The 26,444-nt window shown below is 38.9% G+C and overlaps 1 long non-coding RNA gene across 1 annotated transcript; it reads left to right on the top strand.

Annotated features, from left to right (window-relative positions):
- Nucleotides 1-789: 789 nt before the first annotated feature.
- LOC145986157 (uncharacterized) lies at nucleotides 790-23,484 on the top strand. The gene is made up of 3 exons (XR_014441586.1): nucleotides 790-854; nucleotides 19,198-19,311; nucleotides 23,333-23,484. It is a non-coding gene; the product is annotated as an uncharacterized LOC145986157 (long non-coding RNA).
- The last annotated feature ends 2,960 nt before the right edge of the window (nucleotides 23,485-26,444 follow it).

Raw genomic sequence — 26,444 nt, 5'->3', positions numbered from 1 at the left:
GGTTTGGTGCTATTAGCGTACATCTCCCAAGTTGCTAAGGCTGTCGCTAACTGCTCGTCATTTAGTCCCTTCGGGGAAAGTTTGGGAAGTTGAATTTGTTAATAGACTAAATGCAATGTTGTTAATTTTCATATTTTAGGCCATCACCTGAACTAGAGATCATTTACTCCTTTCTGGGAAAGATTTCTATTACATAGTAAAAGCTGACATTGAATGTTCATTTTACTCCGATAATTTTCTCGTAAGGTTTCCTGCGCTCAAAAGGATCGGTTGTCACATGATTGGAATTTGTTGCTTGTACTCTTATCAAACGTTTCATTTGTGTAATGTTTGTTTGGGATGTGACCATTTTTGCTGAAAGTGATGGTAAGAGTTACCAAATGATCTGATGCCAAATTAAAATATGGTTAACTTTCTAAGGAGCACATCGCTAAGAAAGCTTCAGAAACATGGATTTTCACGTCTTTTTTTATTATTATTATTACAAGTGTGTATTGTACTCTTAAAATTAACGCGCTTTCTATGTTACTTTTCATTAAAAGAAAGTCTCAATACCATCCCGGAGTACAACCATATACGTATAACTCATCAAAGTAATATTTTTCCTCGCTGTAATTTTCATCGAAATGTTAGCATTCGTCTGCTTTCCTCTGCAATAACGTCAGTTGCTGGTATGTACAGCGCTCGGCCAGGCTCGGCTCTCGCTTGTCGTTTCAGTTCAAGGAATATAGTTATTCAGGTAGGAGGGGGGTGTGGCGTAATTGCACGGAGAAAACGCAACTGAAACAGAACAGGCTGAGGAAGCAGGTGTCTGTGGTTTCTGCTGCTGAGTTCTAAGGGCGTCAAACGAGGCGGTAAGTAGTGTAGATACACATAGGTATTGCTGTAATTGTGTAATGACTGACTGTGAGGGCAAACTTTCCTCCTATGCCTACGGTTACCTTCGGCATAGTTAACACCGAGTGTTTTTATTTAGTATTCACAGTGGGGTAACGGTAAAAATTTACTATCCTTCGGACACCTCTAATTTTTTCGTTTCGTCAATTTTTGACATTCGTACTTACGTATCTGCTTCGCGGAACATTCCTGAAGGTGTATCAACGTTGTTTTGATGAAATTTGAACTATGTTTCCTAACCTAACAGAACTAACCTAACCACGCGCCAATGGTTCGTGGGGCCAGCGCCAATGGTTCGCAATTATTTCCAATTTCTAGATCCTGATACTAACACGACACCAAATTTTAACTATGTTTCCTAACCTAACAGAACTAACCTATCCACGCGCCAATGGTTCGTGGGGCTAGCTATTCTCCGTCGGAGAATTAATTTTCAACGAACAACATGAATTTCAGCTATGAAACATTCCCACATCACACAAAACACTTTCCCGATGTTCGACAATGCTACAGGAACTTATTACGGTAAGTAGTTTCTTCTGTAAAAATAAATAAATGTGTCCGAAGGATAGTAAACTAGTACCAGGAAAACAATCTGAACAGTTACCCTATTTTCTAATACCTCAACACAAATAGTTTATATTGTTTACTAAGACGATACGAGGCTGTGACAAGTCTCGACTCGTCTCATCTCGATACCATTACTAATTGAAATGGAGCAGTGAACATAGACATTAAAACAATTTTATGAAAGGAAGGAATGATCTTAGTAGGTTTATTACCACCATAAGCTTAGAGGTTTAGCAATAGTTCCCCAAAACACAGGTTTCCATTAATTTAAACCTGGCATGCACTATCTTTATTACTTATATTAGGTATGCTTATAATCATGGGCATATTTAAAGGGGGTTCAACGGGTCCAACTCTACCTTTGGCTTAGTAAAATTACTAGATTACCTGTTCTATCCGCAATACGGAGTGACTTGTTAGTAAAAACTTATTCGGACTTATTTTGTTCTAAATTAGAAGCGCCCAGAACGGGATACAGGTGGGAAAGAAATCAATTCCACACACAAGATTGGATTGCAGAGCAAATGTCTGAAATTTCTTGATAGTTTGAAATTTCTGCAACAAGAAACTGCATTGGGACTTTGGTTTTAAAAAACGCAGTGCAAGAAAACCAGGGAAACGCCACGCCGTAACATTCTCAAGTTGTTTGACACAAGATGGACAGAAAAGTATCAATACTAAGTAGCGTGACGTGTGATATTGTATTCACTAATTGTAGAAACTTTACAGACATTACAATTTAATAGTAGTCAGGGACGGCGACAGGGGTGGGCACGGGTGGGCAAGCGCCCACCCAAAATTTTCTGTGCCCACCCGATTGCCCACCCAATCAAATTCACTAAGTACATATACTTAGACATATGTGAATGTTCCAATAAATAAGTGTATTCTGGTGTTCATTACATGTACTAATGAATATTATCTATACTAGAAATGTTCACATATCATCATCAAGCCAAGTCGTCTGTGAAAAAGACAAATTATCGGGTATGGTGATCAGTCTCTATGAATTCCTTGTGTCCAAAATCACATTCTACAAAATGTAAACTATTTGTTACCTCAGTGCATGTTTTTGATTGATTGATTGATTTGGTGTGTAAGTCCACTTTATGCACAGTAAGGCTAATTGGAACTGGACCTACAGTTTAAAGTGGGATCCGAACCACTATGTGCCTCCACCGGGCATCGAACCAGGGATCCCTTGATTACAAGGCGACGATGCTCAGTGCATGTGTTCATCTAACCATACGTGCGTTACTTCTCCCGCATGAGTAACAAAGACTTACTTCAGAAAACGAATAACAACTTAACTAACGGATTTTTCAATATTACTTGATTATTACTTTTGGGCGATATTTTGTCAAAATAGCCTCTCATAAGGCTGGGGATACTTTATGCAGAATGAACAAAGAATTGGTTTCTCCGTGAGTGTGTGTTTGCATTCCCAATAAGACATTAATTTTAATCCAAATATCCAGTGGCGGTGGTTAGGAGGAGCAAAGGGGTAGATCCCCCTCTCCCACCACATTTTGCCACTGTTTCACCCGCACTATGGCTTAATGCTTTGACTTTTCTACCAAGAAAGTGAACTGTCCCCAAGTTTTGGTACCCGATAGCCATTACTGCAAACATTCAGATATGATGAAATTAATATGATCAGGAACATGCATTTAAATTACGAAAAAGTAATTTAATCCTTCACCACTATCACTGTCGCCTAATATGTATAAAGTGGAGTGGGTACGTGCCTTGTATTTTTGCACTTGAAGGACAAAATGTGACGCAACCAATTCACATTTATTTTACTACATTGACATGAAGGAAAGAATGTGATTACTGATTAGAATGTATGGCTGCACACACACAAACACTTACCTTGGAATAATTGTGTCCATCGGTGACAGAAAAGTGGAAAAAAAAAGCTAGAATAGATTAGAAAAGGAAGAGGAAAGACTCCAAACAGACATACATGTAATGTGTGTGTGCATGGTAGTTAAGAGAAACATTTGAAGAATGGAACGAGAGAAAGTGAAAGGTAGAAAGAGGTAACAAGCTGAGAAAGAAAGATGATATAAAAAGGCATTAGGGAGTAAAATAGAAGAGATGAAAAGGAAAGGGAAAAGAAGTGAAGGGAAATCGTGAGTATAAGAGAGAAGGGGAAACATATGCATGTATGTGCCTTATATATTGATGAAGGAATTGGGAGCATAAAAGTCGAAACATTAATTTGCCTCAAACATCGCTCAGAAGCTCGCAAGTTGAACGCTCATTCACCCCACATTCCACCGGATGCAGAGCCGAGCAACAAGAATTTTCCACTCGGCTCTGCACAGTCAGCAAGGCAACGGCCCTCGCCAGCGGTGAGTGCACCTCCACTGTAAATTTCCATCTGCATCCAGGGATACCCCAGGTGCACAGTGGAGGTGCAAAGTCCTCCAACCTATGACTCAAATCCAATGTATAAAACCGCTGGAGACAGTAAATCGATCTCTCACTTCGCTCCAATATCACCACCAAACTGATCGACGAGAAGAGGACGACGGCCTGCTGAGAGATCGCGACACTGCGAGGCGGCAACAAGCGAGAAGTCCATAAGCAGTCCGGATTAAGCCAACCGAAGAATCTGCAAGAATAAAACAAGTCGCCGAATTGCCTGCCGTCTCTTATCGTCATCTTCGATCTCTCCAGCGGACACCTGTCACCGTCGCCGACGCCAGAAGCCGAGGGCCAGACCAACAGCAAGGGGTGAGTAGCGTTCAACAACACAGGCTCCCAACAATCCTTCATCAGCCTCCTTAAGGGTAGAGGTGGTTAGCCAAGTCAAACTTAAGACCTATTGTATTTATCTGAGCTACGTCCCGGCGTGACTCGATCCCGTACCTTACCCGACGTCACGCTACAATATATATATATTATATATCTATCAATATACAGCTTCTGCCCACCCGGTCGAAAATTTCTGGCGCCGCCCCAGAAGAGAAATATTTCAGCAAGCTCTTCAGTTTCTTCACTGTGTAACCTGTGGGGAGTTTGAAACATCTTCACTTGTTCTAACCAAATTGTTTTCATGCAGTACAAGATTATGTTGTACACCTCAAAAGCAGTGGCGACTCGGTGTCTTTTTTTAGGTGTAGGAAGTTATAGTAAACAGACCGAGGAAGGCTTCGAAAGTGCGTTCAATTAAACAGGCCCACGGGTCACTTGTACTATCCATTGCATTTAGAATATTAGCTACAAGCCTGTACTCAAGGGGGCCATGCCCCTCTTACAATGAAAAATATTTATATTCGATCTTAAAAATACATACCAAAATAAAATTTACAATTTTTCAGATTGTGATAGAATTTAGATTTCTCTCTTTAGTGAATGAATGGGTTGTTTGTAGAGATAGGTAAGCTCCAGAAGTCTGCAGTCTGCAGTTTTTGGTCGTTTTAATTTTATGAACAGGAGGGGGCGATGGGGGCAGTTACCCCCACTTTTCGTCACTTTTCTCCCCGCACTATGCTAAACTTTATCTACCAAAGAAAATATGTCTGCCCCTCCCAGTTTTGGCACCTTGTCCTTCCCCGGTTTTGGGACCCAATCGCCACCGCTGTTTATGACCATTGACGGAAGGCTACCAGACGTCCCGATACCCGAATTTTCATGGCTGCTCAATGATAAATGAAAGGTTTTGATTTTTTTCATATTGATTTGCTTTATTCTACTTCGCTTTTTGTGCCACTTTTGGCTAATTTGCGAAGATGGAGATGAGTGAAGACATGATGAAATTGATGAATGGACACTCGCAAACATCCACACCCAGGCCGGGATTCGAACCCGGGATCCCTAACGTCGTAGCGCGATGTGCTAACCACTCCGCCACGGGGGCCGTCAAGAAAATTATAGGAAATTTGAAAACTTTGTAATTTGCGGAATACGGCACTATTCGGATACTTCCAAGAATTGAGTGTAAATAAGAAGCACCAAACTGTACTTGTGTGACAACCTTGATCTGTAAGTCATTGTGTTACTGATTGTTTGTCTGGTTGGGAAAGAGGGGTTCAGTATTGTGTGCTTGAAAAAGTTGGAGACTCCCAACTTTTTACTGATTTCCTTTCATATAATGTTCATTTCATAATCGGGGAGGATAAAGAAAAGATTAAATCAAGAGGATGGACTGGCATGTGATTGTAAAAGCTTGTCCTTTAGTCGGCATACGCTCTCTTGTGTGAAACAAGTTCGCTAGAATTTTAATTAAATTTATTCCAAAACAGAGAAACTACTTAGAAACCATGATGAAGAAATGTAGAGACCTAGAACACGCAGACGTCAAATCTGAGGAAACAATTCGCAAACTGAGAGCACAAAATAATATTACAAGCTAAACCTCTGTCGTTCATTTTTGGACCATTTGTAATAGAAATGAACTCCCGTTTCTCTGAACAGTCAACACATTGGAAAATTGCAACAACTTCTTCCAAAAATGTGAAATGGCTATACCTCATTCATTGGATCAGTGTCAAAATGTTGGATGGCCTGGTTGATAATTTTTAAATTTTTAAATCTGAATGACAAATGTGGCAAAAGAAGTGGCAAACAGTAATTGAAAGGTCAGATCCAGGGTGTGCATTATAGATAGTAGAAAATTGTGACGAGCTCTTCTACCCAAATTTGCACAAATTGTTGGTGACTTGGCTAAACTGCCAGTTTCAACTAGAACACCAGAGATTGTTTTCAACACTGAACCTTGAAATAATGTATTCGAAATTCAATATGAGATTCTCAAGAAATGTGTTAGTATGCATAGGAATATTAAAATAACCGATATTATATATATAATATATATTATTTTCAATTTTGTAGCAAGAAGGGAAAGACTAATTCTAATATTGCAATTCTTTTTGAAAGTGAAGCTGAGAATAGCTTTTTATGACATTTTATGCTTTACTTTAAGGTCCCGCAAATATCGGAATCTAATAAATCTAATTAAAATCAGTCTTTTAAGATGGAGATCTGCAATCCTTCTACAAAGGAGGTATCTGTAGTTCAGCTGTTTCCCGATGATGGCACTAGAAGCAAATACATTAAATTCACGTTTTAAGATGGCGATATCCAATCTTTCCCAACGGGAGGTATATAATCGCTAGTTTAGCAATTTCCCGATGATGGCTTTAAAAAAAATACATTATATTTACGATTTTAGAATGGAGATACGCAATCTTTTTCAAAGGGACATACATAATCTGTAGTTCATGTGTTTCCTGGTGATGGTGCTAGAATCAAATACATTAAAATCCTGTTTTTAAGATGAATATATCTCAAGGGAGGTAAATAATCTGTAGTTCAGCAATTTCCCGATTGAGCTAGAATCAAATACATTAAAATCACTAATTTAGGATGGAGATAACTTATGCTACTTGTAAATATTTTAATTACACTGTCCTACACATATTTTGTTACAGAAATGAGAGTACCAAATTCTTTACTAATTTGAGGATGCTGAACACGAAAATGACATTAAAAAAGTTCGATTGGCTTTCGTTTTGGCGTAACAGAGTATATATGGCAACACTGCTGACGGTATGGCACGTGGCATTCCAGTATATCATTTGCTGTTTCAGATCCCTCTCAACATTGGCCAGTTTGTATTCAGTTGTGCAGAGTTTCCAGAGTATTGTTAGATTTCGTATATGCTGTATATACTACAGCGACGTGGCAGCACTGGTGGCTGTTTGGCAACGTAGCATCCCACCCAACAACAGCACTTCATTCCGACATGTTATGTATTCAGGGAAGTATTTCACCACCTTTGGCTGCTAGCGAACCCCACAAGATAACTAACTAACTCTCTAGCCTTCTTAAACCGAAGGTTTATGGCTGCAGCAACACAAGCTTCCATCTGTCCCTATCCTGGGCAAGATCAATCCAATCTTTTCCATTCTTTACCGATTTCCTTTAGGTCCATATCAACGCTATCCCTCAATCTTTGCCTTGGCCTTCTGATGGCAAGAGGCCTATAGGGTTTCCCAACAATTATCCTGTAAACCATGAGAACACAGGCCGAATTAAATAACCTAATCAGGGGCTTAAAACTTCCCAAAAATAAAGCCGAATTGTTGGCCTTACGGCTGCAATAATGGAATCACCTGGCGAATGATGTGAAGTTACTACTCCCTACAGACAAAGAATTTCTTCAGTTTTTCTAAACAAAAAGGGACCTGACTGTATGCCATAACAAAGGCTGCTTTGCATAGATTAATATATCACATACTGGAGACTTTATAGCCCCGTCTAGTTCGCTGCACTTTTTGACACTCGGTGCATTACAGGTGTATCCAGTGTCAGGGTGGTGCAAGGAAATGACGTTCAACCAACTAGACGGAAAGCGATGTTAAAGTTCAGAAGATTCAACAAATGCCTGTCTGCTGCTTTAAACGGTCATTTGATTAGTTAGTACTCACCACGTGACCATACACCACACAACACCGGTCCGGAAGGTAGTGCAAACTGTGCAGACACCAAATATACTACTTGACTCCAAATCAACGAACTAGACGACTCGGTGTTGCACCGTGTAACCAACTAGACGCCTCTGTGCAAAGAGTCAGTCAAAAAGTGCAGCCAACTAGATTGATTCCTCCAAGTTCTCTCTTAAAGCAGTTTTGCTGCACAACCGTTATGTTCTAACTTCAATTCCTGTTGTCCATGTAGTTGACATTAAAGGAACTTATGAAAACATGAAATAAATTATTCGGTGATTGTGAGAACTGTATGGAATGCATTTCGACAAGTGTCATAGTTTTCTGCGGAACAGGAGAGCAAAGAGCTATGAGCAACTCGTGGAGAATCTTCTGACGTCTTACGAGAAGACTGGGTGGGAATTCAACATTCATAGTATCGCTTAATTACTTCTCTTTATTAGTGCTTTTCTGTTAGTAGTTTTTACTGTTCAAGGGAGCTATTTCAGTAAAGAAAGGGTACTTTCTCCTACACAACAGAAAAACAATCTTGTCGAGGATTCAGTAACAATTTATTTAGAGGCCGCCCGCAGGATATTTTGTGGAGGGCGGCAGTGTTTAAAGTGGAGGAAACAGAGTAAAGCTTGTCGCGCACTGAGACGCCGGAACCGCGCTACCCGAAACCTACTACGAGTGGAAACTTAAGTTTTTCCTTTCAGAGGGAACTCCGCACATGTACCGCGCCGAACCAGGATGAGAACGAAGTCAGACGAAGACTTGTTGTTTGCTGCTGCAATCCTTGCTAGTGAAGAAGAAAAGTGCAAAAGACAAGTTTGGGTTCATAAAATAAATGAAAAAAGAGAAATTTACGGAGAGTTCCATAATTTTGTTCCTGATCTATTCCAAGATCGTACGAGATTTTTTTACTACTTTCGAATGTCCCAATAAAAATTGTACGAACTTGTGAACCTAGAGAAGAAAGATTTGCTGTATGTCTCAGTTAAGTTATTTCTCTTTTTATATATATATATATATATATATATATATATATATATATATATATATAGATATACTATAAACTGGGAAGTGTTGGAATCGGTCTTATGAGTTCAGACAATTAAAAAATATATAGATGTTTGTGCCATGCAAACGTTCTTTATTTTTTTAAAACAATTTTTCTTTAAACTTCATGGAACTTAATTATTTTTCTTCTAAACAACAAAAACAAAACAAGGAAAGCAACTAACTTTCATTAAACAGATGTACATTATTATTACAAAACAACCTTCTCACTCACGACTAAAGGTAACAAGGGTAAAAATAAGTTATCGTCTGTGCATTTCACCATGCTTTGCAGGCATACAGGGGGTGTTGGGGGTAGGGCTCCACACATTATCGATGTCGCTCACAGTGGAAGTGATGTGTTCAGAATGTCAGAACTGTAGAACATAAGATAAAATACAAAACTGGGAGACCCCTTAGCTCTTATGACTACAGAATTTCTCTTTTTAGAAATGTTTTCTACTTTCTTACATAAGCAACTTTTGTGGAAACTAAGAAAACGTTGAGAGCTGTGGGGGTCCCTTGGAATCAGGGGCCTGGGGTACTTCCGTCAGGAAATTGCGACTTCGGGTCCGCGCTTTTCGCTGTAGTGGGCATTACACCACTTGATTTCAATAGAAGCAGACAACAGAGGTTCTGTTGCCGGATTTTTTCAGTCTCAGTGCGCGACAAGCTTTATTCTTTCTGCCAGTTAAGACAATTATCATAAAGCATCACCAGCACTAAGTTAATTTGCATAGACGCTTAATCTGTCTTTCACGCCACCTCTCATCTATGTTTTCACGCCATAATTTCAAAATTTAATTTGTATTAATTCTTCCCAGATATCTCTTGGGAGTGGGAACAAGTGCACCCTTGACCTCATTTTGCAGGCGATCTTAGTATATTTTATCAAGTTATGCCTACATTGCTTATGATTAATTGTTATGTAACATGAATTATGCTTATCTTGAAAATAAGAGCCCATGTATTGCTTATTTTTAAAATTAATTATGCCGTAACTTCAAATTAAGAGCCAATCTTAGAAAACTAAGTGCATACTCGTGTTCAGGAGGTCAATTTCAGTAAGAAACAGCTACTTTCCTTTCTGTAACAGAAAAAAAAGTGAAAATTTGTAGAACAGTGTTATTAGACTTTACAAATGAAATAGTGGACAAAATACTTCACCTTACTACTACCTTTCATCCGAAACGTAATTTTTCTTTCAAGAGGTAGTGACATGTTAATGCTTGTATATTCTTGGCTCAAAGTTTAAGAATTATAATTTTAAAGCTATAATGTTAATAAAGTTTGTACAAATACCAAACTTTGATGTGGTGTTTAAGAAGTTTCCAGTGAGGGGTAAATTCTAATGATTGTCTAAGGACAGCATGAGATAATGATTTTATGCCATGTAACATTTCCCCCCATGGATAAAATTTATCAAGCAGAGGGGGACAGAAGTACCCAGAGGGGGGAAACCCTACTCATCTCCCTACAAATACCACCCTGGTATACGTAAGACTACTTTGACATGCATTGAGCAAACTACTCGCGTTCTCCCCTCTGAATGCTCTGGATTCCAGTCCCACCCTGGACATGTTTTCCTTTCATCAATTTTATTTCATCATCGTTCATCTTCATCGTCGTGATTAATCAAAAGAGCTAGAAAAGCGACGTAAAATGAGAATAAAAGTAAATAACTTTTCCACGTATGATTTTCTATACACACTGAATTCTAAAATAGTATTTCTGGTCAACCTGAAAGAAACACTCGGCATTACTATCACTTCGGTGGTTGTTTTTTTTGTGGGAGACTACATCGAGCCAAGATCATGGAAAGCTGCGTGAAGGGAAGCTGTGTTCGAAATAATCATCTTTTCTTACTCCTTGAAACAATAAATGTACAGCTTCAGTACCTGAAAGTGTACCTGAAGTGTTTTTCTGCTTACCTTGCACACTCCGGTTAAGATTTTACAAAGAACTGAAAACATCCATAGCATTCTCAAGCCAATGTCTATGAAACATTCCCGCAGGGCAACAGAGCTGCTTCTGGACTATTTCGTCATAAATTCAAGAGCAGATAGAACAAATCCATATTGCTGTATTTTCCTTAAAATAGGCGAGACTAGCAATCTTTTTTTGGTCAATATATACATGTATTTAATATTGGATGTAGGGTCACCACAAGAAGGCTATGCTATGTTGTATTTTAAAATCATAAGAAACTATTTGTTTTTCTTAATGTACGCTCGAAAGGAGAAATAATGAAATATAGTAAAAGCACAGGCAAATAAACTGGCGATAAGACTCCACATTGTTAATTTCTTGATTAGGGTGTGTAATTTTCCGCCTCTTTGTATGGAAAGCTGTGTGCAGTAGTTTTGTAATCTTAAATAAAAATAAACAATTAATGTTAGAAATTTCAGAAAAAAACCTACAATGTTCTCACATAGAATTATCAATTAATTTATAAAATTTTCATCAGATATTTTTTTCAATATGTAATTATGTTCAAAGCCATACGGAGGGGCCAAAACGAAAACTGAGGACCTCGGACCCCCCTCCGTCATTATATTCTATTGCTATTACTACGAAACAGCTGACATGCAGAGTACTGATTGGATATCTCAAGCTTAAAAACGTGATTTAATAAATTCGATTGCAGCGCCAACATCGGAAAATTTCTGAACTACAGATTATCTGCCTCCTTTGGGGAAAGATGGTATATTCCCAATCTTAAAAGCGTTATATAAATGGATTTAATTGTAGTGCCATCATCGGGAAATGACAATTGAAAAGTACAGATTATTAACTCCTTTTGGGAAACAAAGGAAATATCCAAATTAAAACTTGAATTTTTGCTTAGTGCCATCATCAGGAATTAACTGAAGTACAGAGTGTGTATCCCCCTTTGAAAAATATTAGATATTTCCATCTTAAAAGCGCGACTTTAATAGATCCGATTGCAGCACCATCATCGGGAAATGGGTGAACTACAGATTATTTACTTCCCTTGGGGAAAGATTGGATCTCAAGCTGAAAAGCGTGAGTTTAATATATACGATTTTAGCGCCATCATCGGGAAATGGGTGAACTACAGATTTACCTCCCTTAAGGAAAGATTGGATATCTCAAGCTTACGAGGGTCACTATTTATATTTTGAGCCTAACAATGAAAAAACAGGAATTTGGCATTGAAAACTGCTTTATTGTTTTTCGAAGTATTCTCCTTTATGGTCAATACACTTTTGAATTCGTTCGAACCATTTGTCAAAGCAGTTTTTCCAATCTTCTTGAGACACCTCCATAATATGGTTTTTGAACGCATCAACGGCGTCTTCCGCCGACGAAAATCGTTGTCCACGAAATTTATTCTTGACATTCGGGAACAAGAAGTAGTCATTGGGTGCCAAATCAGGACTGTACGGCGGATGACCCATCAATTCGATTTTTTGACTGTTCATAAAGTCGGTTGTTAGACGAGATGTGTGACAGCTGGCATTGTCTTGATGAAGAATGATCCGACGGCGTTTGTTTGTTTTCCATATTTGACCGAAGACCTCTGGCAAACAAATTGTTGTGTACCATTCAGAGTTGACCGTTCTACGTTCCTCTAAAGGCACAGTTGCCACATGACCAGTTTTCCCGAAAAAACAGGCGACCATTTGTTTCGATGTGCTTCGAGCGCGAACAACTTTTGTTGGATTGGGTTCATCTTGAAACACCCATACAGTCGACTGCTGTTTACGTTCCGGCTCATATGCATATATCCATGATTCGTCACCTGTTACAATCTTATATACGTCTTTTGAAGCACCACGATTGTATTTATTGAGCATTTGTTTGCACCAATTGACGCGAGCGTCTTTTTGAGTTTTTGTCAAATTGTGTGGGACCCAACGAGAACATACCTTTCTCACAGCTAAATGATCATGTAATATTTTATATATGCTGGTGGAACTAATGCCTATGGTTGCCTCAATCTCACAGTATGTCACATGACGATCTTGCAGTATTAGGTTTTGCACAGCATCAATGTTTTCTTGATTTTGGACGACCTTCGCGAATCTCGTCGGTGAGCGAATGGCGGCCACGATTAAATTCGTTATACCAGCGTTTCACAGTGGCAAAGGATGGGGCTTCATCGCCAAATGTGGAAGTAAGTTGATCGATGCACTCTTGTCTTGATAATCCACGTCTAAAATCGTAAAAACTCATCGCACGAAAATGTTCACGAGTTAATTCCATTTTATTGTTGTCGCGTAATTTCCGAGGCAACATAAACAACACAAATGAAGCTATTGACAAAACATTTGAAGTACGTTATGGTCAATAATGCCAGACGATTCCGTGCAAACGTCACATCGCGCCTAACTTCAATCAGTGTTGCCAAGGCTCAAAATATAAATAGTGACCCTCGTAAAAGCGAGACTTTGATATATACGATTGTGGCGCAATCATCGGAAAATGGCTGAACTACAGATTATTTACCTCCCTTGGTGGGGAACGATTAGAAATTTCCATCTTAAATCAGTCATTTTAATATATTCGAGTGTAGCGTCATCATCGGGAAATGACTGAACTACAGATTTACCTCCTTTTGGGAGAAAAGGGAAATATCAAACTTAAAACGTGAATTTTTGCTAATACAATCATCGGGAATTAACTAAACCACAGAAAAATGCAGTGCCCCCTTGAGCTTGTAAAATATTATGAAAAATGCTGTGGAAAAATTCAAAATGGCCAATTTATCACAGTCAAAGATCTGCGACAATGCAATTACTATTACTACTAATAATAATAATTTGAATTATTATTTCCATGCAGCCCGGAGAAATGCACATCATTCCAAACACACGCGTCTTTCAGAGTGAATGCCTTGAAAATAAACACAAATTCTTGAAAATAAAATATGAGAGCAACTATGATTTAAGAGAAAGTTGTTTTGTATCTCAGTTGCGACAATGTTCAATACACTAGCGTACGCAGGATTTTTTTTCGGGAGGGGCTGGAATAGTAAATGTTGATAGTACATGGCTTCGTTTTGGAGGGCAGGATGCATAATAAAATATTTCATATTTTTGGAGCTTTTCAGTCTATAAAAATTGTATTCAAAGACAAAAATGGTAATCGGGACTCACTTGAAAAGAGGTTTTGCATTTACACATTTTGATTTTTTAAAGTTCTTAACGGATCTTTATTTGAAAATTTTGATTTTCTCAAAATTTCAGTAGGGGCTGTAACCCCATCAGCCACCCCTCTACGCACGCCAGTGTTCAATGAACAGGTAATTTTTGTGTGAACAATGAGAATTAACTAAAGAAAGTTCTTGGTTCGTTGTAATGTATAGACAAAGGCTAGGCGGATAAGAATAGTCACCAGTCCACCTTCCCATTGTTTACCGCAACACGTTTGAATGTGTCTCTTTAAAATGTCTCACCTTGTTGACTAGACAATTATTCAAACAACAATAAGCTTAACTATTTGAAAATGTTTTGTTGGTAAGAACAGCGAGACAATCCAGATGTGAATTATCGGGAACATTTATGTGGGGAAGAAGCCGGAAAAATTCCAATTCCGGGAATCTAACCCGGATCTTCCACGTGGTTGTCAGACGCTCTACCGACCTAGGGTGACCAGACATCCTCTTTTATCCGGACATGTCCTCCTTTTTAGGTGTCTGTCCAGCGTCCGGGCGGATTTCTTATACATCGGTAAATGTCCTCCTCTTATGGAAAGAGTATAGCATTGACCATAGCAAATGTGTTGCGTGGAGAATGCTTGAACGCATAACGATCATCATTTATAGCATATCACTTGGGGTGCGTTAAGTATTCGAGCAATGCTCACCTAGCTTCTGGGAGCTGAACACGGTCACTTTCCCGACTGAGTCATTAGTAGGGTGCAGATTTATAGGCACTAAAAACCTCTGAAATAGGCACCAAAATGATTAAAATAGGCGCTGTATACATTAAGAAGAGACATAAAAATAGACACTTAAAAGGCACCCTAAAATTAAAAGAAGACATTAAAATAGGCAATGAATGTGAACTTATTTCAATTTTCTTAGTTATACTGTATTAGCACTTACATAAAAGTGCGCTAACGATTAACAAACTATTAATACTCTTTTGATCGAAATTCACATTTGCGGGGAATCATCAAAGTAGTTCTCACAAAAAGAGCTTGTGCTAACGACTGTGCGAATTTGCACATATTATCAATAAACAATTTGCACTATTGTCGCAAACATACTTATACCAATGTTCCAATTGAGACTCTCAAATCTGGCGAATACCAGATTTCAGTCAGTACAACATCAACAAAGCATTACGGCCTTTAATATAGGGAAAGGCAAAGGCACGTAAAGAAACCTTAAGTATGCAAAAAATGCAGAATAACAATTTTTTTGGCACAATTAAGCAAAATAGGCATATATAGGCACTACAAGAATGCGTTTTTGGACTAGAAACACCATGAAACTAACTATAAACATTAAAGCCTATGTTTTACTACAAAGAAATAGAAAAGGCAAATTTCCGCCTATCACCCTAGTCATTAGTATTATTCTAACTCGATGCTTCGCCCTCTGAGACTGCTGGAACGCATGTGGTCTGTTCACTTCCTTTTCGATTGATTGATTGATTTATTTGCTTTACTTTACATCGCTTTCCTGCCACTTTTGGCTAATCGCGAAGGTGTATGAGCGATGATATGATGATTTTCATGAAGGGACACTCACAAAGAACATCATGTCCAGGCCGGGTTCGAATCCTGGACCGCTGGCGTTGGGAGGTCGACAAGTTTCTTTTCGAGTTATGCATACGCGATACAGATACGCATAGTGAGAATTTCGATTATTAAGTGATATTTACTTTCATGAAATAACGAAGCGAAAGTGTAAATTCATCAATGATCTTGCAAGAAAATGTCCAGCTTTTAAAAGATGGAAGAAACGAATATGAGGTAAAGTGCATAAGGTGGCTGTCACCTTTCCCTGCTCTTGAAATAATGCTAGAAATATTCGTGGCATTAAAATCATATTTCTCTACCCAATCTAAACTGCCTAATATTTTAATTCGTTTTTTTTTTAAATAATTTAAAGCGAATTTCATTCTAATATCCAAGAATTAGAAAAGGAGTAAAATTATGTGCTTCAAATTGTAGATATTCCTTGTCATTTGTTAAATACTCCCTCTGTCCCATAATTATTGTCCGGTACACTTTTGTTTGTCGTCACAAAATACTTGTCCGATATTCAAACTGTCACACTTGTGTATACAGAAGAAGAAAATGAAACACGGGAATGAGTCATACAACGTTATTACTCAAGGATCAGTACAAATTGGCCGATCAAGTATCCAAAAGAACATAAATAAAAAGTTACCATTTTGGCATACCGGACTATAATTATGGGACAGAGGGAGTAGCATATTAGAAGATTGCTTTCTTTGCTTAAAGGTAAGAGGAAGTTATTGAAAGAGATCATCTGAAAAGTATCTGTGAGCAAAGTGTTGGTAAGATTTTTTTTATATTGATTAATTAAGAATAATGGCAAATGTGTTGTGATTTTTGCGGTGTCCTCTTTTTTTATGGCTTTATCCTCCTTTTTCGTCATGCTCTGTCCTCTTTTTTGAATGTGTGTGTCTGGACACCCTATACCGACCAGACCACCGCAGCTCCTTGGATGAGTTCCATACTTTGATTATTTCAATTTATTTTAATATATTTTCTTCTTTTTGTGGATTTTCTTCACACTTACAATGTCTCACCTCGTTAACCAGACAATTATTTCGTAACAAAGAAACAAAAAGATGCTCCCAGAATTTGATAAAAATCGATCTATTGCTTTCATAAATACTAAATTTACGTAGATCTCTACTATTTAATAGTAGTAGTGGTATTACACCGTATTAGTAGTATTATTAGTAGTAATTCAGCTAATTAACTAATTATTATTAATTAATTATGAGTATTATTTAATTAAAGCATAATAAAACAATGGTAGTGTGAATTTGGAGAAAGTTTTAGAAATAAGCCCCTCTTGATAAAATCCTGCATATGCTACTTTGGAAAATATTGGATATCTCCATCTTAAAAGCGTGATTTTAATACAGTCGATCGTAGCACCATCATCGGGAAATAGCTGACCTACAGATCATTTTCTCGCTTGGGGAAAGATTGGATACCTATATCTTAAAAGCGTGATTTTAAAATATTCGATTGAAGCGCCATCATCGGGAAATGGATGAACTACAGATTATTTACCTCCCTTGGGGAGAGATTGCATCTCTCTATTAAAATCACGCTCTTAAGATTTACTCGATTGTAGCGCCAACATCGGGAAATGTCTGAACTACATCTTCCCTCTAGAAAACAGTTCAGCTATTTTCCGATGATGGCGCTACAATCGAATACATTAAAATCACTTTTTTTAAGATGGAGATATCCATTTCTCGAAGGGAGATAATCTGCAGTTCAGCCATTTCCCGATGACTGCGCTGTAATCGAATATATTAAAATCACGCTTTTAAGATTGAGATATCCAATCTTTCCACAAGGGAGGTAAATAATCTGCAGTACAGCCATTTCCCGATGATGGTGCTACAATCATAATAAAATCACACTTTTAAGATTGATATATGATCCAATCTTTCCCCAAGAGGTAAATAATCTAATTCAGGCATTTTCAGATGATGGCGCTATTTGAGAATGTATGAAAATCACGCTTGATAGATAGATTTATCCAATGTTTTCCCAAGGGGGGGGGGGGTAACAGTTCTGCCATATTAGATTGTAGCGCCATCATTGGGAAATGGCTGAACTGCAGAATATTTACCATAATTTGTTTATTAAGCTATTATATGCATACGTGGATAAGTTAGGCAGGCCAGGTTTGGTGTTAGCATGTATTTCCCAAGATGCTAATGCTGTCCCTAGCCGCTCGATATTTACCTCCCTTGGAGAAAGATTGGATATATCCATCTTAAAAGCGTGATTTTAATATATTCGATTTTAGCGCCATGAAGCTAACAAGCCCGATTTTAATGTGTTAGTTTTCTGGGTGTCCATTTTTTCTGATATTGTTGGGGGTGGGGGAGCCAGGTAAAGCATAAATACAGATTTTCTTTTTGGGGGAAGAGGTTTTTTTTTTTCAATAGCGACCTAAGAATAAACATTTGAAAAATTGTAATTATAATTAACTATCTCTGAAAACACTTTACATCGGAAAAGTAATGAATGGTAAGATGTAGTGATTGAGCAGACCAATCTGCTGCTGAGTAAAATACTCCTCCAACCAATTGCATGCAATGACGCTGTTATTCGGTTGGAATCTGTAAGGACAGGAGTTCAAATCTCCTCAGAGAAAGTTGCATCTTTTTTCAGGCAACATTAAAGTTAAACGTTCTAGAAATACAAATTTCAATCAAAGGTTGTTCGTGTTCCTCCGTAGCTCCCTTGGTAAGAGCGCTGATTGGAATCCAAAAGGACATGAATTCAAATCTCCTCCGAGAAAGTTGGATCTTTTTTCAGGCAACAAAAAGATCAAACTTGATTGAAATATAAGTTCCAAAGAACATAGAGTGAATGCCGTTGTTAGTTCAATCAGTAAGGGTGTTGCTTCCAATTTCAGAGGTCCCAGGTTCGAATCCTTGAGGTGAACGTTGGTTTTGAATTTCCTCTGTTCTTCTCTACCATCCACTTTGCCTAAGTCCTCACTTCCTCTCAACCTCTCCACTCTCAGTGGGCGATGCAAGCCCCATCTCCAGCTCTACGGAGCCCATACCGCCGTACGGGGCAGGCTCAGGGCTGGCAGAAGTCCACAACCTTCACACACACATCTCTGATCACCTAATCAAAGACAAGGATCACTGAAGGGAAGAGTGTGGGACTTTGGGAATTGGGAACAACACCCGAGCAAGGTAACAGGGGTATTTTTTTTTAAAAAAATGATGTTAGTTCAGGCATTTGCTAGTGATGGTGCCACTTTGTTATTTCATTAAAAATCACATCTCTGAAAAGTTCTCGCCGATGGGAGGATTCCATCCATCGACCTTATGCTTGTGGACCAGCCACCTTAACCACTAGACCAAACTGCCACTTGCTTTGAAACCACCCTTTCCTGCTTACACCCTTACAACAAGATATAGTTATTCAAGATTATCCTTGGCAACACAATTACTGTCTTGTCAGGTAATTACCCCTTTGATATTTCAGGCATTACAACTTTGTTCCTCTTTTTCAGGAACCTTAGCAAGAATTGACGCCCACATGCATTAGCCCAAGATAGCATGTTCACTGCTTCTGCCAAAGAGGACCTCGCTTCAGTTGCCATATGGGTTGAGTCCAAAAGCAAAAAGTGAGTAGTAAAGATACAAACACACAGAACTCAAAATACATCAAATGAAGGCTAATGCACTATTAGTGCACCAATTGACACAGTGAAGTGTATAATTTTGTTTTCTTAGAAATGATCGTGTATGATCTTCTCAATTGATGTATTTTGGTACATCATACAGATCAGCAACTGGTAAATACGTATACACTTTCAGTACATCAAAATATGACAGAAATGCATACGAGTGAATCATTATCAGTTTATGCATTTTAGTGCAGTGCTCAAAATGGAGGGGGGGGATCCTACCAGCTAGGAAGAATTATGCAATACATCTTCCCAGCTAGCAATTTCAGCTTCAAGCATTCATTTAACATGTTACTGGAATCAACATACTTGTGCAATATAACATATTTTTGGTTTGCGTACTTGCTATGAGACCATGTTGTTGTATAGGCAAAGAAGTAATTTAAAAATTTATCTGTAGACTGAACTGAAAGCTGAATTATGTTGCTATGTGAGGTTGTTGTTAAAACTAACCTGTTACACAAGAGCCCCAACCTCATCATGAAATAACCATTCAGCGCTAGCAACATCTCTAAGCAAGTCCTCAGATCAGCAGAAAGCATCTTATGAATTGAAGACAGCAAATTTAGATAAAAGTTGGGGTGTGTCCCTTCTTTCCTCAACAGTTGGAGGGCTCTTTCAAGAATGTTGGACAATGTGATGACCGGGGAAGGGGATAGCAATAATAAAGAATCTTTCATGTATTTTAACAGCTGTGTTTAAGTGCTCCAAAAGAGATTATTTCATTAGTGATCAGAAAAATGCCCTTCACACACGACTTTTGTTTCCGATAGACGCAACATTTGAGCCCGAAGAAAGTTGCCATTATATTTACGATCCTTAGACCATATTTGACACACAGGTGTACGGCATGTTTTTCTTCGATTTGTTCAACAGTTTCTGACAGTTGTTCCCACTTAACAGCATGAGATGCAACAATTTAACAGGATTCTATATCCAATTCTTCTATGGCTCTTGGCTCTGTCTTGTAGAAAGTGAGAAATGTCAGTATCGAAGAGATTGAAAATATAAACCACAAAAATAAATTTTGCATATCTACTTGATGGTATGCATCCGAAGCTCATACCTAGTAACACAATATGGGAAATCTAGTCTTTCATCACTTGACGAAAGGAGGCAAAAGATTCAATTAACTTCTCCAAGATTCTTAATGGTAAAATAGATTCTTCTCATTTTCATTCAAACCCACATGTGAGGTTTAGATGGATCTTATTCTTGGACCTCATTTCTTTGGAGGTTTACAGACAACTTACTTTCCTGCCAGGTACCTCACTCTCGCACACAATAATTATTAACAAATAACCTATGTATATATTTGTATGTCATACCAATCTTTGGAAATAACAGGTCACTTCCGAGTTGCAAGTAACAGCAGTCAGATCCCACTTTCAATTGTAGTCAGTCTCAGTCAGTCTTCGTGAGCATAAAGTGGACTTAAAACAAAATCTATTACTTTCTTCAAGTAAATGGTAATGACTAATGAGTTACTTTTTTCAACATTTTTGCATGGAAGTTCTAATTTTTATAATATCCTGAAGATGGGAGACTTAATAAAAATTTACTTTTATCACTATGATCTCCAATATATGTGTGCAAAGAGTATTTATTTTAGAACATCTAACACATAAGAGTATCTCTAGACTGAAGGTTTATACAGGGTGCTCGGTAATTCCCTTTACAAACTCCTAGGGCTAGTAGAGGGGAATGAATAGACAATATTTGGAATAGGAACCCATGTCCGGAAACGTACAGTTTCCGTACTACAACCATGACAATGTATCGGATGTGCCTGTGTTGGTATGCAACCGGATAGGCAGTACATGACATCAGAAGATCACCTGATTTTTTGATTTGATTTGATTTAGTTTATTTTACTTCGCGTTTTGTGCCTCTTGGCTAATTTGCGAAGATGGGGATGAGTGATGAAATGATGAAATTGATGAATGGACATTCACAAACAACCAAGCCCCTTGGCATCGCAGCGCGATGTGCTAACCACTCGGCCACAGGGTCGGGCAGAAGATCACCTGATGACCTAAAGTGTAATCATTTATTACAACTATGTCAAATGAGGTTTCACGTAAGGTACAGAATTGAATGACGTGTGACTCAGTACATAATACAAACAAATTTATTTGGTAACAATGCCAAGGAAACTAAAAAGAAACGTACTATTCATTGATCACAATAACACTTGTGTCGACAGTGGAACGCAACAATTTGTTTGTCTTCTGCACTGGATGTGTTGCATACGGCACTGCTCAACTACAACAGTGGCTCGATGTGACGACCACCAACGTCGTTGCACACATTGTACCGACGAATCATGTTCCGGTACACTCGCTCCATCACACCTGGTGTCCCGTCAATCTCTTGTGCAGCGACCATAACTCGTGCCAGCAGTTCTTCCTCTGTCTCTACAGGGGTCTCGTACATCATACGACTCCACAAGAAATAGTCCTATGGCCTTAAATCCGGCGATCGTGGGGGCCACACGGTTGGACCACCTCAGCCTATCCATCTTTGTCCGAATCTTCGGTTAAGATGTCTCCGAACATCACGTGTAAAGTGAGGTGATGTGCCATCGTGCTGAAACCACAGTTCATAACGGACGTTCAATGACACAGCATCCAAGAACAGGGTCAATACTTCCTGTAGAAAGATCAAGTATGCAGCACCCGTTAGCCTGGCTGGAAGAAGGTACGGCCCGATCACATGACCATCCAGAATACCTTCCCACACATTGATAGCAAATCTCTGCTGGAATCCCCAGACATGCGTTGCATGAGGGTTTTCGTCTGCCCTGACATGGCTGTTTCGAGAATTGAGAACACACTCCATAGTGAATTGACATAATCTGTGAACAGAACTCGACGTGGAAACTGGGGCTCGTCGATGCAGCGGTGCAGAAGTTAACACGTGGTATAAAATCTGCTGGTCTCAATGCCTGTACCCTTTGGTGGTGGTAAGGATGTAGTCATTGCTCATGCAGGACCTCCCACACGATGCTGCGAGAAACACCCATTGCACGTGCAATTGTTCGCGTACTTGTTGGTGGGTCCTCTTCAACTTGGTCCAGTACAGCCTCTTCCAATTCGAGCGTGCGGCATCTCTTTCGAGCACCAGTCCTTCCTGTTGGCGGTGAATGTACCTCGTTCTCAGAGCCGTTGCGAAATGCTGGCAAAAAGAGTATGCGATGGAGTCACATGTTGTGGATAACGCTCTTGATACAGCCGACGAGCTGGTCTTCCATTCCCTTCCACTGCGCCATACACAAGGATCATGTCCGTATATTCTGGAAACTTGTACTCAACCATGTTCATCGGAGACGCACAGGCACGTGAATGGGGCTCCAGACAGGATACTGTGACAGGGTAGACGTCACGTGCCATCAGGTGATCTTCTGACGTCATGTACTGCCTACCCGTTTGCATACCAACACAGGCACATCCGACACATTGTCATGGTCGTAGCACAGAAACGGTACGTTTCCGGACATGGGTTCCTATTTCAAATATTGTCGACTCAGTCCCCAGAACTAGCCCTAGGAGTTTGTAAGGGGAATTTCCGAGCAACCTGTATACAAATGCATGCTTTTATTGAAAAGGCATATTTCAAAAATAATTGTTTTCCTATGTTTTAACAGAAAAAGTATATCAAACTACATTTGTTGTATATACAGTGCATATTTTATTTTACACCCATTTCCCCTATTCAAATATATCTATGAGCAAGTGCTGGGAACAGTTGACAAACAGTGGACTCTTATGCAGTCACGAAATGTTTATAAAGCTGAACTAAGCAAGAAATCAAAAATGTAATCTATTTCCAGACCTATTCTTTGGTTTTGTCTATTACCAGCAACAATGCTAGATGCTCATTTTGGTGCACAATTTTCTTAGATGACTATTTTTTCTATGATTACATTTTAAAAAATACTATGTTTTATTATTCACAGGTTGCAGACAGCACTTTCTTCGCTTGTGCACAGGTATACATACTACGAGAGGAAATGGTTTGACATGTACTCAGTGGTCTTCTGTTGTGCTTCCCTGCAAATTCGGTGCATCCAATGTCCATAGGGTCAACACTAGAAGCAATTTTCCAAAAATCTGCATTGTAAGTTGGCTACTCTGTTTTTGTTATACTTAATTGTTTCCCCCCAGAAGCATCCACCTACAAGGTGGGGCACGAAATGTCATTCATTGAAAATGGCATATACTTTTCATACTAAATTTTCATACAACACAGTTTGAACAGATGACAGCCCGTAACCATATGATGGATAGACACCCCACCCTGCCCTCTGCTATAGTTTGTGCAACAGGGCAGACACGATCGACACAGAGGCAGAAGGTAAAAGTAATGGTGTTTTTCACGGAAACTAAGTGTGATAGAGACCCAATAGTTTATGCAAGATAGGGCTTGCGTCATACAGCGAATGTTGTTTTGGACTTTGTGTCATGTCCAATAGTTTTCCACAACATTTTCCAGGCAGAGCAATGTGACCCCCACAGAGGCCCGATATTAACTCATGTGACTACTTCTTGCGTGGCTAGCCTCCCTGATGGCGTAGTGGTAACGTAGTCTCCTTCTAATCAAGGGGTCGCAGGTTCGATACCCAGCGGAGGCACATAGTGGTTCGGATCCCAGTTTGAACTGTAGGTGTAGACCCGATTAGCCTATCTGTGCATAAAATGGACTTAAAACAAAATTCAATCAATCAATCAATTCTTGTGGGGCTACCTAAAGGAGAAGGTGTACGTAAGAGAGCTGCAACTATATAGCAAGTGCAATCCTCTTTCCAAGGATTGGGAGAGGATATGTGTCGCCAAGTTGTCAATAAGATTAATCTGTCTGGAAGAGGTTCTACAATAAGAAGGCTGACATATTGGACATGTGCTGCATACTGGCTAGTGCTGCACATTGTAGTATGTGTAATCCAATTTCTTTCTACTACTTATTTTGTCTAATAAACAATGTACAAACCATTTTCAACGGATGACATTTTGTGCACCATCCTGTATCTTGAATGAGTCTTGGCATGGTTGTAGGAATATACCACTGTTGCATACATTTCTTATTCACCATGTGCTGATAAGAATCTTTGTAAATTTTAAAAATTTGTCTTTTAACTTTCAGTATTGGAAGGTAAAATGTACGAATTTCACCTCCAGTAACAGTCCTGTTATTAGTTCTGGCAATTGATCTCTTGTGATTTTGAAAAAGCATGCACCTGAAAAGTACCCGTCCCAAGAGGCTCTGGAGGTTAAATACAGAAACTTTGCGAGATTGGAAATTATGAACAGTTCAGGTGGAATATAAGTACAAATACCTTGCAAAGTACTGTAAAAAAAACAACAACTCACAATCTGTAGCAAAAATGATTGGAATGTGGAAAGCAGAATATCATGACACTTGCTTCCAGTCATGTTATAGTATTGACAAATGCTAGTGTAAGCTTCCCCTACTGAAGACTGAGGGTGTGATTTCAAATCCAAACCCCTCAATTTTTTTTTAAATGGCTTTGAGATTTGTTGAGTTGTCCAGAGAGCTAGCTCTCCCTCTCTCCCCTCCCTCAGGTAAAATTGCTTACAAATGCCTAAGCCAAGCATCAAGCTAAGTTTGCAGCAGGTTTTATGTATCAATCAGCGCGAGAACTGAGCTCAGAATCTTCCGAGCCAGTCTCGCCTCAACCGCCAAGCTGCTTACATCGTAGACACTGAGAAAATCCACAGTATTGCCAACCACACAACACATCAAAACCCGCATGCATGTCAAGCGGAATGTATTTTTGCTTCTTTTTGTCTCCTGAAACATAACATTTTAGAAGTGCTTTCTGCACATAGTTTATCTAATAAATGTGTAATTATGTAATATAAATGCGAAATAACTTCTAAACATGAGACCATGTGTGTATATTTCGAGCACGCAAAAAAAAAAATAATAATAATAATAAACAAAGATAAAAGTAAACAACGATAGGCCCCTCTTGAATGTAATGACAAATTATTGTTTTTGGTTTAGAAAGAAATACATTTATGGAAAACTTGGTTGCTTCGTCTGCAATACATCCGCTACTGTAAGACACACGCACTTCAAGTTATACCAGCAAAAAAAAGCATGATTTGTTATTGGTGACAATCAAGTGCATCGTCTGCTGCTATTACTCAGGTTTCAATTTATGAATCACTTCACTAAACCAGGATTCAAATCTTGGTCTGTCCATTTCTTATGGATAATCTCCCTTTCTTTGCACGGAACAGTAAATATGCATCTTCAACAGACTTCATTGCTGCCAGTGGGTGAAACAATAAGCCTTCCCCTCTTCTTTTCTCGTCGGTTTCTTCAGTCCTTCAATGTTTGATTCAATGTATACCCCTGCCCTCCCCCCCCCCACAGAGTTAAAGCAAGTCTCCTCCAAATAATAAACATGTTTCTTATCACGGCGATATCTTTTAATACCACGGAAATTCTTTTGTCGTCAACAACAATCGTGTTCTCTTCATAAACTTAAACTGCAAATCATTCAGCACCTGTGATACAGTTCGTGCGCACATTGACGGTAAATCACCTCACACCCTGTTTTACTTTGATCATGTTGTTGTAAGGAGGATTATGCATTTAAAACAACTTGCTTGATTTGAAGAGCTTTTCCCTTCGGATGAAGCTCAAAATAACACTTGGTGCTGAACAGGAAACCTCGATTCAGTCATTCTTGCCGCTGTATAGCACAATTATTAATCAATCACAACACAATAAACATAGGGTTAAAATAGTGGGATGTGCAACACTGGTATCACGGATTCAGTCTTACTAGACTCGCTCATCATCTTCAGCGATTCTTCAGCGCAATACAAACTCCAGTTGGCGAATCTGCGGATCCTAGTTCGTCTGCACAGTGATTGCAACCGATCAAGTACATACCTGATAATGGATGTATTATTTTGTCTGTATTTTACAAATTAAATAACTGTTTTCTTGCAAGTATGCAGTTGTGTCTGAATAGAACCCATCTCGGTGGAACTATATTCTGCGTGCTGTGTCTGAATAGAACCCTCGGTGGAACT

Source organism: Lepisma saccharinum, chromosome 1 (assembly GCF_977018435.1).
Source record: "Lepisma saccharinum chromosome 1, izLepSacc3.1, whole genome shotgun sequence".
In the NCBI taxonomy this organism is placed as follows: Eukaryota; Metazoa; Arthropoda; class Insecta; order Zygentoma; family Lepismatidae; genus Lepisma; species Lepisma saccharinum.
Note: the sequence above shows the minus strand (reverse complement) of the source record. Positions and strands in the feature narration are given on the sequence as shown.